Below are 12,018 nucleotides of genomic sequence, written 5' to 3'. Positions count from 1 at the left end.
GATCCCCAGCCCAGAGTGCCAGGAAGAGGAGCCCCCACAACTGGCTGTGAAAAACAGTGGGGATTCCAACCATCCAGGTGGGATGGAAGGCTGGGGAAAACCCAGACATCCTCTTAAATAGTCCGCATACAGACTCACTCACTCACAGGCACTTACCCTGGACTCTGGTGGAGGGATGGTGACTCAGGGGGTGGGTATAAGAGGCATATGGGGTGGCAGACTGAGGTGTTTGGCTTCAGGACAAGGGCTGGAGGACAGTCGCCATTTTCCCTGAGGGGGGCATCCTCCCATGCAGCCAGCAAGCAGGTGCCATCTTTTCTGTGTTGATTCCTCCCCCACATGGTCAAATCTGAATCTGATTGGTCTAGTGAGCACTGCTCTACCCTGCTGACTCATTGGGAACCTGCCCTACCTAATTCCCCCAACACAGGAGGCACTCTTTCCACGAGCAACCAGCCCCACCTGAATTGCATTGTTTCTTCAGAATTAGAGAATATACCGTGTGTTATGTCTGTGGAAAGTAGGATGAAGGAAGGAGAGACTTGAGTCAGAAAAGACCACCTAGCAACCTGGTTGTAAGGGACTATAGGGGCTTTCTCTATCAATGAGAAAATATCAACTTTCAGAATCAAATACAGTTGATTCTGTATTTGAACAATGATTCTGTATCTTGAACAATGTTGGAATTGGGGCACCGACCTTCTTGCAGTCGAAAATTCAAAAACCCATGTATAACTTTGATTCCTCCCAAATTTAACTACAATCACCCTTTGGTATCCCAGTGGGATTGGTTCCAGGACTCTCGCAGATTACAAAATCCACAGATACTCAAGTCTTTTATATAGAATGGCATAGAACAATGCATAGAGTTGTCCCTCTGCATCCACAGATTCCCAAATGCAGGTCAAAATTACTGCCTTGGATCCATGGTTGGTTGAACGGAGAGATGTAAAACCTGGGGATAGGAGGGCCAACTATATATTTATTGAAAAAAATCTGCATATAAGTGGACCCGCAGAGTTCAAACTTTATGTTGTTCAAGAGTCAACTGGAAATGGAGCTAAGGACCACCATCCCTGCATTCTTTCTTTAATGGTGGCACCAAGTGCCTGTGATGTGATGATTTTGTCTTACTGTCTTGACTAGTGGCTGAGCCAGGGGAGTTGTAAATGCTTCTGATGCTTCCCCTTGCCCTTCCCTACATGATAACTCTTAACACATGGGCCAGGACCTAATTGGGGGCCAGACAGGGGAGGTGGTCCCCACCTGGGTTGGATAAGAATAGTCTCTGACAGCAGTGTAATTCTGAGAAATCTCAACCAGGCTGATGGTAAGGCCATGCACAAAATTTCTTCCTCAGAGCAATCCCATGTTGAACAGCTCTAGTACCTACACTGCACTCAGTCATTGGCTGGGGCCAACTCAGGAAGGGAGTGTGGGGGTGTGGCCTGGTGTGAACCCACCTTGGATTTAGAGGTGCCGGAGCAGGTACTGTCAATCAGCCACATTAATCAGGGAAGAGATACTTATAAGAATATTCATATTGCAGTGTTTATAATAACCCCAAACTGGAGACAACAAGGTTTCCAGTAGAAGACAACAGTAGAATGAATAAATAAATACACAGTGGCACCGAAGTACAGTGGAATGCTTTTCAAGAATAAATGAACTACATACAGTGGCTGTGCATTGACATGGATGAAACTCACAAACCATGCTGAACCAAAACAAGGAAGTCACAGAAGAATAACAGAATACAGTATTTCCATGTATCAATTTCAAGTATTGGCCAAATCAAATGATATATTTTCAATGATATGTACAAGGATGGCGAAACCATACTAAAAAACAAACCATTAACAAGTGTAAGGATAATAATTAAGGGAGTGTAAGGGAGGGGAATCTCCGTGAGCTTCTATGGGACTGATAACACTTTATGTCTTTACCTGACAAATGGATTCAGCCCAGGGTGTTCATTTTAATATTGTTCTTTGAGCTGTACATATATGTTTTATAAATTTTCCCCTATATATGATATATTTTACAGTAAAAATGTTTAACATGCCTATTTCATGAGACACAAAAAAGACATTTGCTTTTATAAAAAAATCCTTTCAGCAAGCCAGATATAGACAGATAATGAAAGCTATCAAACAAAAACCTGCATTAAGCATCACAAGTAAGAGTAGAACATTAAAATCCTCCCCACTAGGGTCAGGAGAGGTGCAAGCATACACTGTCATTGCATATTTTTGTCTGTATTAGAGGCATATTTTTTTAAATAAATTTGAAAACATTTAACTCACTAATGAGTAGTTGGTACTTACTCCATTGATCATGTTGTCAAAAGGTAGACGACATTCTCTTCACAGTGTGGCTTGGTCATCTTCCCGGGAACAATTGTGAATACGCAATGCCATCTTCCTTTCATAATGAATTAACTGTGCCAACAATACTAATTGTTTTGAACTGAACTTTTGCAGTCTTGTGATTCTATTTATCTGCTTCTTTTGATCATGGGTCACCTTTTAGAGATCCATGCCTTCAGAAGATGAAAGAAGGAGGCAATTTGGAATAGGGAAAAGTGTATAACCTTGACTTCAGTCAGGTATAAGTTCAAATCCAGCTCCATCCCTTCCAAGTCAGGCATATTGCTTAATCTCTCCATTCTTCTGTTTGACACCTTTAAAAAGGAGGATAATAATACCTACCTTCAAAATGACACCTGTGGAGGGCCTAGATAAAGGCCTAGAAGTAAAAGATGATCCAAACAATGTAGTTATGATTATTTTCTGAATTTTACAACAGCTAGCTAAACTCCTGAAACCAACCCACAAAATGTTGAATAAGGCTCCTGGACAGAACCTGGTGTATTGCCACAGCACTTGTTGGCTCTGTCCTATTCAACGTGTTTATCTACAGCTTGAGACATGGATAAAATTTCTAGATGACGTAAAACTACACGAGGTGACTAAAACACTTCAGTGGGCCCCAACAACAACGGACCTAAAATCAACAAGTTGAAATTTGATGTGAATTCAAGAAGGCCCCGTGCTTGATTTTTCTGACATTTGCACTTGACACTGGACTAGTAGAGAGTCTTGACTAAAAGACCCACGTGGGTCTTTTGATATGAATGAACAGTTTGTGAGAGCCCTATAACAGACACGAATTTAGCTTACTTGACAAGATAGGCAGTGTCATGAAAAAAGCAACAGAGAAGAATGACCTGGCAAGTCCCAGCTGCAATAGACAGAAAAGGCAGCCCCCCCTCACTAAAGTCCCATTCGCCTTCTCAGAGACCCTTGTGAAGTGGTGGTAGGAACAGGCAAACTTGGATCATATTGATAGCAATCCAATTTTTAAACCAATAAAATGTCTACTTCAGTAATAGCCCCAGGGAATAAGAACTACAAACCACCACAAAGACTTGGTATTCCATGGCAACAATAATATCATTAAATAGCACACAACAACCAAAAGAACAAAAGCAAGAAGAAAGAAAAGGTCAGGATTACAGTCATGGTAATTGAGAGACCCTATTTGCAATGACTTGGCCATATTCCTGCTTTTGAAGCTTATCCAATTCATTTGAAAACTAATCAATTGCCTTTAATTCATTTGAAAGAAAACTAATCAATTGCCTCTGATATTTTCCTCTATCCCCAAATTCTTTATATATTTTTTAAGTTTTTGGCTACATATTGCCACTAGGTGGCGCTCAAAGTCCACAGAAGCATCTTGGAACTACAGAAAGCAAGTAAATAAAAAGCAGGCAGCCACTGACTGGTTTTCAGACGCAAGCACTAAACATTGAAAATATTTCCTCTCTTGTAGTGATGTATAAAGAAGCACAAATATCAAAAAGGAGGAAGTGGCCATCTTTAAAAAGAAAGAAAAAAAGCATCTCTGCAACTGAAAAAAAATTAAACAGCCAGCTAGGGAAGAGGTTGCTGCAGCAGTTTCAGAGATCAATAATGTGCAATCTCCTTTAGCTGAGGATGTAATTGGCGGCTTACGATAATGACAGAATTGAGGTCGTTGCCCAGAGGTTCGTTTGTTTTTTACAACCAGCATTTTTTTTCAGTTGCACAGAGGCGCCTGCCTCTCCTGCAGCTATATTTTGCATGTGTATGCTGTGTGGATGTGTGAATCTTACATGTTAAACACGTTTCTGCAAAGAAGGCCAAAAGCTGCCCTTGAGGTCCAGATGGTCTGTCTGGCTCCAGAACTATCCCCTTGGGAAAATCAAATACAAAATGCTTCTCAGGCAACCAATTATTGCACTGTTTTAGATAAGGCAACTTGCTCTTTCCAACCCTTTGTCAAACTCCTGAAAGGAAGGGCTGCAAACCAGAAGAGAAAAGAATAATAAGCTTTTCATTATCTATAGAGCATGTGCTGAAAGGTCCTTTGACAAGGAGAAGATGGAAATCGGGTGTGTCTTGACTGGCTCTAGCATTTTCTTTCGTAACTATGCTACCATTTTTTTCCGTTTCTGATATCCTTTTCTTGTGCTGGTTTACCTAATACATGTTTAATAAAATATAGTTAGGTAATAACAAAATAGCTGGTGGTGCTAGGTAATAAAAAAAATAGCTGACACTTAATGAGCTTTTATTACATGTCAAGTGCTGAACAATTTATCTCCTCACTCCTTTTTATACTCACAACAACCCTATGAGGAAAGAATTATTATCGTCTCCACTTTGCAAGTACGGAAACGAAGCCTCAGCAGGGGTAATTAACTTATGTAAAGACACACAGGCAGAAAACGGCAGTGCCTGGCTCAGCATCTCTGCACCAAAGCACATGCTCTTCCTTTTCTATAAGCATGTTTCACTGAGCTTTCAGGATGTGCTAGTTCAAGAACTCAGCCTGAGGGAGCGCCCCATCAGCCCCGAGGTCCCACAGAGCAGCACTGTGATCTGAGGATGAAGGAAGGCCACGTCCTGACTTCCCCAAGGGAAGTTTGGCATCCCCTCTGCACCCAGTGGAGAGGCTCATCGGACACTCTTGATTCAGCCAACCTCCATTTCCATCCCAGGACAGTCACTGGAGAGTACCCAAAACCTAGTAAGACCTTGGGCAGGTTACTTAACCTCATTTGTGATTTTAAACCTTTGAAACAACAATAATACCTACCTCGTAGGTTGCTCTGAGAATTAAATGTGTTAATGTATGTGGTGCTTCTAACAGTGCCTGGCACACAGCAGGAACTAATAAATGTTGACCATTATCATTATCAGTGAGACAGCATCTCCAGATTCGCACCCTCTTTTCTAATCACAGCCTCTTTACCTCTCTCCACCCACGACTACTACTCTACCATGAAAACATCTTTACTTCCAGGTCCCAACCTCTCCAAAAATCCTTGCAGCTGGCTGAAAGACTGGTGTCACTAAAATACTACCAGGTATAAGACCAAAAAAAAAAAAAAAAAAAAAAAGGCTCTCCATTATCTAGAAACTAAAGTTCTATATCCTTAGTCCAAAATCTACTGCTTTTCCACAGTCTGCTCCTAACCTATCTTTCCAAGCATTTCTCCCCTATTCTTCCTTTATTCCAGTCATGTCTCAGGATCATACCATGACTTTGTACACGCCATTCCACATGCCTTTATGTCCACCCCCATCTGTCAAAAGTTGACTTATCACCTAAGACATAGGTTAAATTTTAAATTCTACCTTTCCCTGGCCTGAAGTAATTTTTTTAGTAGGAATTCAGGGTTTTTGTTTTGTTTTTATCGTTGTTGTTGCTTTTGCCACTCATATATTTCTCTGCACTTATTCACTTGTTTTATTGGTATTCTGCTTGTGTTTTAAGGGCTTTTTCCTCAGGCAGATTATAAGCTGATTGAGCACAGGGACTGTTGAAGTTGTACATATTAGTTTCTGAAGCTAAAGGTCCTGAGCTGGTGTACAAGAGGCTCTGAAAGAATTTTTCACCAAAACAAAGCTGGAAAGAACTCCTCTTCCAGGCTAACAGGAGTCTGTCTGTATGGTCCTGAGAGCCTGAAAACTTAAGTGGAAGCTTCTAGAAAGGTATGTGTAAGGTGCTTTCCTGAGGTAGTAAAGTAAGATTGGACTTGCCAAAGGGTAAAAATAGCAGCCTTACAGACACCAAGCACCAAGCAGATCAATTTTTCCTGCAGGCTCTAGCCAACAAAACACTCTGGCACCCTCTAAGGATGTAATGGACACTGCTAGTACCAAAAAGTATTAGGCATAATCAAGAAAGAACATACAATATATTTTTAAATGGTTTTAATATTTTTGAATAAGGAGATCGTCTCTAAGTATCAGAGTCCTCTGGCCAAAATGTTTATAAAAATAAAATGTGTGCCTGCTTTAATTTACATGTCCCCTCTCCCCCCACCCCTAGGTTTGATTTTGACCTTCCAAACAATGGCCACTCTGAAGCAAATATAGCAAGAGAGCCCATGTCCTGGTGTAGTTTTTTGATACCTCCCTCCTAAATCTGAATTAATCAAATCTGTGTAGGCGAGACTACAGTGACCAATCCCCAAATCTCAGAGGTTCAATAGAACAAAGATTACTTTTTCACTCATGCTACATGTGCACTGTACATGGGGAGCCCTACTGCTCATAGTCACTCAGGAACCCAGGCTCATAGAGGTTCCATCATCTGGAGCATCACCCTGGAACAGAGAATTCACACCAGCCCAGAAGGGACAAGTCATTTCCACTGACAGCTCCTTGCCCAGAAGTGGTCATGTGGCTCTACATACATGTAAGGGAGCAATGTATTACTACATGGACCTTTTGATGAGCATTCCTGTGTTTATCCAAAATGTCTTAGACACATTGCCCTGCATTTCTCCTCTAATGGATATCAGTGTCTGTTGCTTCTGGAAAAGGTATAGGACACTCAATAATGTCCATAAGTAAGTCACACAGGGGAGAATAGAGGGCCCTAGCAGACCACTTCTGTATGTTTAGTACCTAGATCAGGAAATTAAACTCCTTCTGAGCCCCACTAACATCTATCTCTTTGAGTTAAAATAATCACCTAGGCCTTCTTTGATGTTTTGATTAATGGAAGGATTACAGAATGTCACAACGTAGAATGTTTTCTTTTTACCTTCTGAGTAGAGAATGTTCAGACAATAAATATTTGAGTTTGTTTGGTCAACAGCAAAGTTAAAGACTTAACATTTTCATTTGTACTGTGACATCATAGAGTTGTTATTTGTGGTGGTGGTGATTTTTTTATTACCTATGTTCTAAGAAAAAGAACATGCATTAATTAGAAGCCCATAACCAGCTTTCTTTACATTAAAATGTAACATGACAAATGAATCCATCAGGAAATTCCTCTAATTTAAGTGAAGCCAAAACTCCAGGGACTAAAGGCAATAATTATTGCTGCTTTCTCTTGCTGATGCTTAGCTCAAGATGCTTATTCAAGAGAGTTCAGAGAGAAAAAATGTAAAATATAGGATTTTCAAGCAGTGCTTTAAAATTAAGAATGTTTTAAATTTTCAGTCTAGTAGTCCTCAGTCCAGTAGTCATAATATCAGCTTTCTTGTTATCTCTGCTAACAGTTGTTTGGGATACAATGCTGCTTTAGGCCCAGTCCAAAGATTATTTCGCCCTGCTTTTGTGTATGTTTTGTTTCATGATAGACAGCAACCAGTCTTCTTTTTTTCTTTTTTAATCTAATGTCTATCTCACTGTTTCCCAATCTTTGATGTCATGGCATACAGGAAAAAAAAATGGGGTGGACTGGAGGGTTTTTGGGAATGTCCATATGGGACTCATATTTATAAGAAAAATATAAATTATCAAATTTGTGTAAAACTTTCAAATAAAATATTTTCAGATATTTTAATAAGAAATTTGAGCACTTTGTCAGGTTTTATGATTGAAATGGCAACATGAAATTCATCATCAAGACTTTAATGACAGTCTCTTCGAATTCTACCAGAAAAAAAAAAATTTGTGCATGTAGGCAATAAAAGAATTCTTAAAACAATTATTTCACAACCATTCATACTCTATAATAGTTTAAATTATATGTAAAGGACCTAATGGCTTTCCTTTTATTTCACCAACAAATATCATGTTGAAATTCGTATAATAATGTGAATGGATTTCGAGCTTCCACTTTAGCTTATCAAATATTTCTAAATAATGTTGAAGTTCTAATTTGCCGGATGCCCATGCATTAGAGCTGTCACTCTGCAGGTAGTTGGATGCCCCTAAAAACACATATCAGAGACTAATGAACAAAAGGATCCCATCAATATGAAGACAAATGTGCTCAGTCAGGTACACCCATCCTGCCAAGCATCCGTGGAAAACACACTCACTCCCTAGCCTCATCCCCTAACTCTTCCGAAAGCTCCGTACACCACTTGTCCACTAGGGGCAGCAGTGTCTCCGCAGCTGATGAATGAGGAGTTGGCAGTGGGGGACAGCCTCTTCTGGCCGTGCTCCTTGCACGATGCTGTGATGAGCACTTGTGTCTTCAGCCTCAGAAACCGCGGGGCACACCCCAGAGCCCACTCTGCCCAGGCAAATGGTGACTACATCCCTGATGTTATGACTCTCTTCCACGTCACAGAGTGGTACCAGAGACACACAGTCACTAGAATAACCATAATGTGATTTACATGGTTAATAAATTCTCTCCCTAATACCCAAGGTTAAGGCTTTAGTTCCTCCCACCATAACTTCCACCGAAGCAGCTGCCAACAAACCCTTATACACATACGCATCCTATTTCCTGCATCTTCTCAAAGCCGCAGTGCATTTCTAGGTCAAGCCCAGGTTTCCTTTTTTCCTTTTCCTTTATCCCTCCAAAACTGTCCTGGGCAAACCATGACTTCTGCTTAGCTTCCCAGTTCCTCTGCATTTCCCAGGCTTACCCCTAATGCTGGCGTTTTCTAATTCTCCCCAACATGAATGGCAATTGGAAAAAAAAAAGGTGTATAGAAAGAAAATCGCACATGCTGAAATTTTACTTACTGTCAACTTAGTTGAGAATCAATTACTGTTCACAATTTACGACAGAATAAGTGACTATAATTCAAACACGCTTTGTAATCAAGAACATTTGGAGAAAATTGATACAGTTTTTGTGTTTTCCATGTTCCTATCCTACTTTCTGCAAATATTCCATTAGTGACTTTCAAACAACAGAATGTCTTCGTGGGAAACATTCTACAAATTTTTAATTATGTGCCAAGCTTTTGGCTACTTCTTAAGAGACTCTGCCCTGACACCCCCACCCCCATTTCCTTCACTCTCTTGCCAAAGCCTCAGCTTTCAAATCCTTCAGACTAGTGAGCCCTGGAAGTCAGCTTCAATAGGAAAGTATTTTTCAGAGCATGTGCTTTTCCAGGGCTCGGAAGGGGAATTCACTAAGAAACATCCAACAGTTACTTTTTTTTATGTCTCCCATTTTAACGTTTGGTGCAATAACTAACTTCTCTCTTAGCTGCAAGGAAACTCAGACCCACCTTCAGTTCTTTGTGAAAACAGTATTTAATATTTACAATTCCACATGCTATATAGTTTTGAATAGGAGAATATGGAAATCTTACTTGGTTTTCAGAACAGAGAAACCTCTTTGTGTTTCTTCTAATTAAGTTCAAAAAGAAAGTGTCTGAAGGAGGTGCTGAGTGAACCAGGAGCAGCTGTAAAGGTGAAGCTGAACTCCAAGCTGCCAGACAAAACATCCGTGGACAATTCACAGTCCAGACTTCATTTATTTTAGGACGATGGTTTCTCACCCTGGGGTAATCTCCAAGAGCGCTCTTCTACTCCGTATCGCGAGAGATAGGTTCTTTGTAGGTAAATCGAAAACTTCATACCTTGAGAAGAAATTGGAATTTGAAAGAAGCAGCACCAAACTGCAGAGAGGGGAGGCCCAGGGCTTCAGGCATTCTCAGTCCCTGTACAACCAAAGCTTTGTGTGCCCCATTTACCCAATTGTCAAATGGAGGTGGTGCCACCCGCCCTGACTTGCAGTCCACAAGAGCTGAGCAAGATTCATGACCACGGCACATTAGGCACAGCAAGTTCTGAGAAAGTAAAAATGCTCTACTCATATCAGGTGCTTTGACATCAGTCGGTGTGTGTTTTTTCAAGTAAGCAGACTTATCCGGACTTTTTAAGATCTGTGGTCCTAACTAACTTCCTCATGTAAGCTTCGTGGTCATTTATGCCTGGATTCTTGGTTTTACCTTCCTGTTGGACCAGATTGTGGGCAGCTCTTCTAGTTTCCTCATCGATGGCAGAAGCAACCCAAAACTACTTGGCATAATATTTTCTCCAGCGGCCTCCCAACAGTGTAAGGATAACGAAAACATCAACACTTGGAATCTTAGATGTCAACTAAGATTCTCGCCTACTTAAGACATTATCTCTCCAAATTGCATCAATGGTCATATTAGGATGATGAGATTATGGACAGGTCTCCCCTGTAAAACTGCACAGTGTGTGTACTGCACGAAGGTGCCAACCAAGGGGAAAGGAGTGACTGATACCCACTTTTCTGTACCATTTAATTATTAAGCCATTTACTCCAGGTGCTCTGCCGGCCCAGAGGGGGCATCTTTTTCCATTTGTACAAAGGCTCCATATAGGGTAGAGGTCTGACTACAGGTGATTACTCAGATTCTGACAGTGGGGGGCCAAAGGGGAGTGAGGAGAGTCATGACCTTTTCTTTTTGCTTTAATCCAGTTCAGCCATCTCTGAGGTTACAGACGCCTCCAGCAGCCAGCCCTTCTCACCTCTCCACTTTCCCTCTCACATATTTTTCCTCCCCCCTACTCTTTATACCCTCCTCACTCTCCTTTCTCTTCCTTTCCCTCTGTCTCTCCCTCTCATTTTTTTACTGCCCTTTCCTCTCACTCCTCAGGGACAGGCTGATTCATAGGAGCCATTCCCAGTCCTTAGAACCTCAACTTAGCAGATACCAAACTGAATATGTCATCTCCCCTTTACTGCCACGCAAACCTTTTCTGCTTCCCAGTTACTGGCATTCATCCACCAGCCACCCAAACCAGGAGTCACATCCATAGTCATCACTTTATTTCCCCCTAATTGCTCACAAATCTGTCCCTTCCTCTTCCCCTCACCCTCACTGTCAGTGCTCCATCACCACGTCTTGCTGAGACAATTGTAAAGGCCCCAATTCCTGATCCTGTCTCACACCTTCTCTAATCACCCTCTCTCTACTTGATGCCACAATGATTTTTGTAAAGTGCAAAGCTGAGCATACTGTTCTTTTAATAGGACTTCTCAAACTCCTCTACTCAAGCCCCCCTAATCTAAGAGGAGTGCTCAAGCTCGCAGGAGGTTTGGGAGGGGGCAGAAGGGCAGGATCCAGAAGGCCCCACTTACAACAAGGAGTTTCTTAAGTCAAAATTTTTAATCTCATTTTTGCAATTTTTGTGTTCTATTTTATAATACATCAGGTTTCGTTTTGAAATTAAAATAACATTTCCCCAAATCCTCAAGCAAAATTGATCCTGCAGGAAGGTACATGTTTATCTTGTGGCTTCAGAAACCCTCAGCCCTTCTAGTTTCAGAAGCTAGAGTCTTAGCTAAAATGCACTTTTTTTTTTTTTTTTTTTTTTTTGCATGTTATACAAGAACCTTCTTGACAGGTGTTTATTTGTCTCTGCAGCCTCAGCCTCCCAACCAGCTACCTGCAGTCCAGTCATACTGGACTTCTTGCCATTCTGTGACTATCATACTGTTTCTCATGTCAGGACATTTACCTATGCTGTTTCCTCATACTACACTGAACCCCTCTCCCGTCTATCTACTTATCTTCTAGACCCAACTCAAGTAACACGTGCCCTATAAAGCTCTCTGTGAGGAAACCCTCCAGACCGAGTTAACCATCCCTCCGTTTACGCCACAGAAGTCCACATGTCTCCCATAGCAGATATCTCACTAGACTGTAATGTTTTTGTTTATGCCGCTGTGCATTACTGCAGGGCAGGGTCTGTGTCTTATTCATCTTGCCTTCCCAGCACC

This window comes from Rhinolophus sinicus, chromosome 2 (assembly GCF_057876585.1).
Source record: "Rhinolophus sinicus isolate RSI-liver-muscle chromosome 2, RSI-T2T, whole genome shotgun sequence".
Classification (NCBI taxonomy): Eukaryota; Metazoa; Chordata; class Mammalia; order Chiroptera; family Rhinolophidae; genus Rhinolophus; species Rhinolophus sinicus.
The sequence above is the reverse complement of the archived record's forward strand: the minus strand, read 5'-3'. Positions refer to the sequence as shown.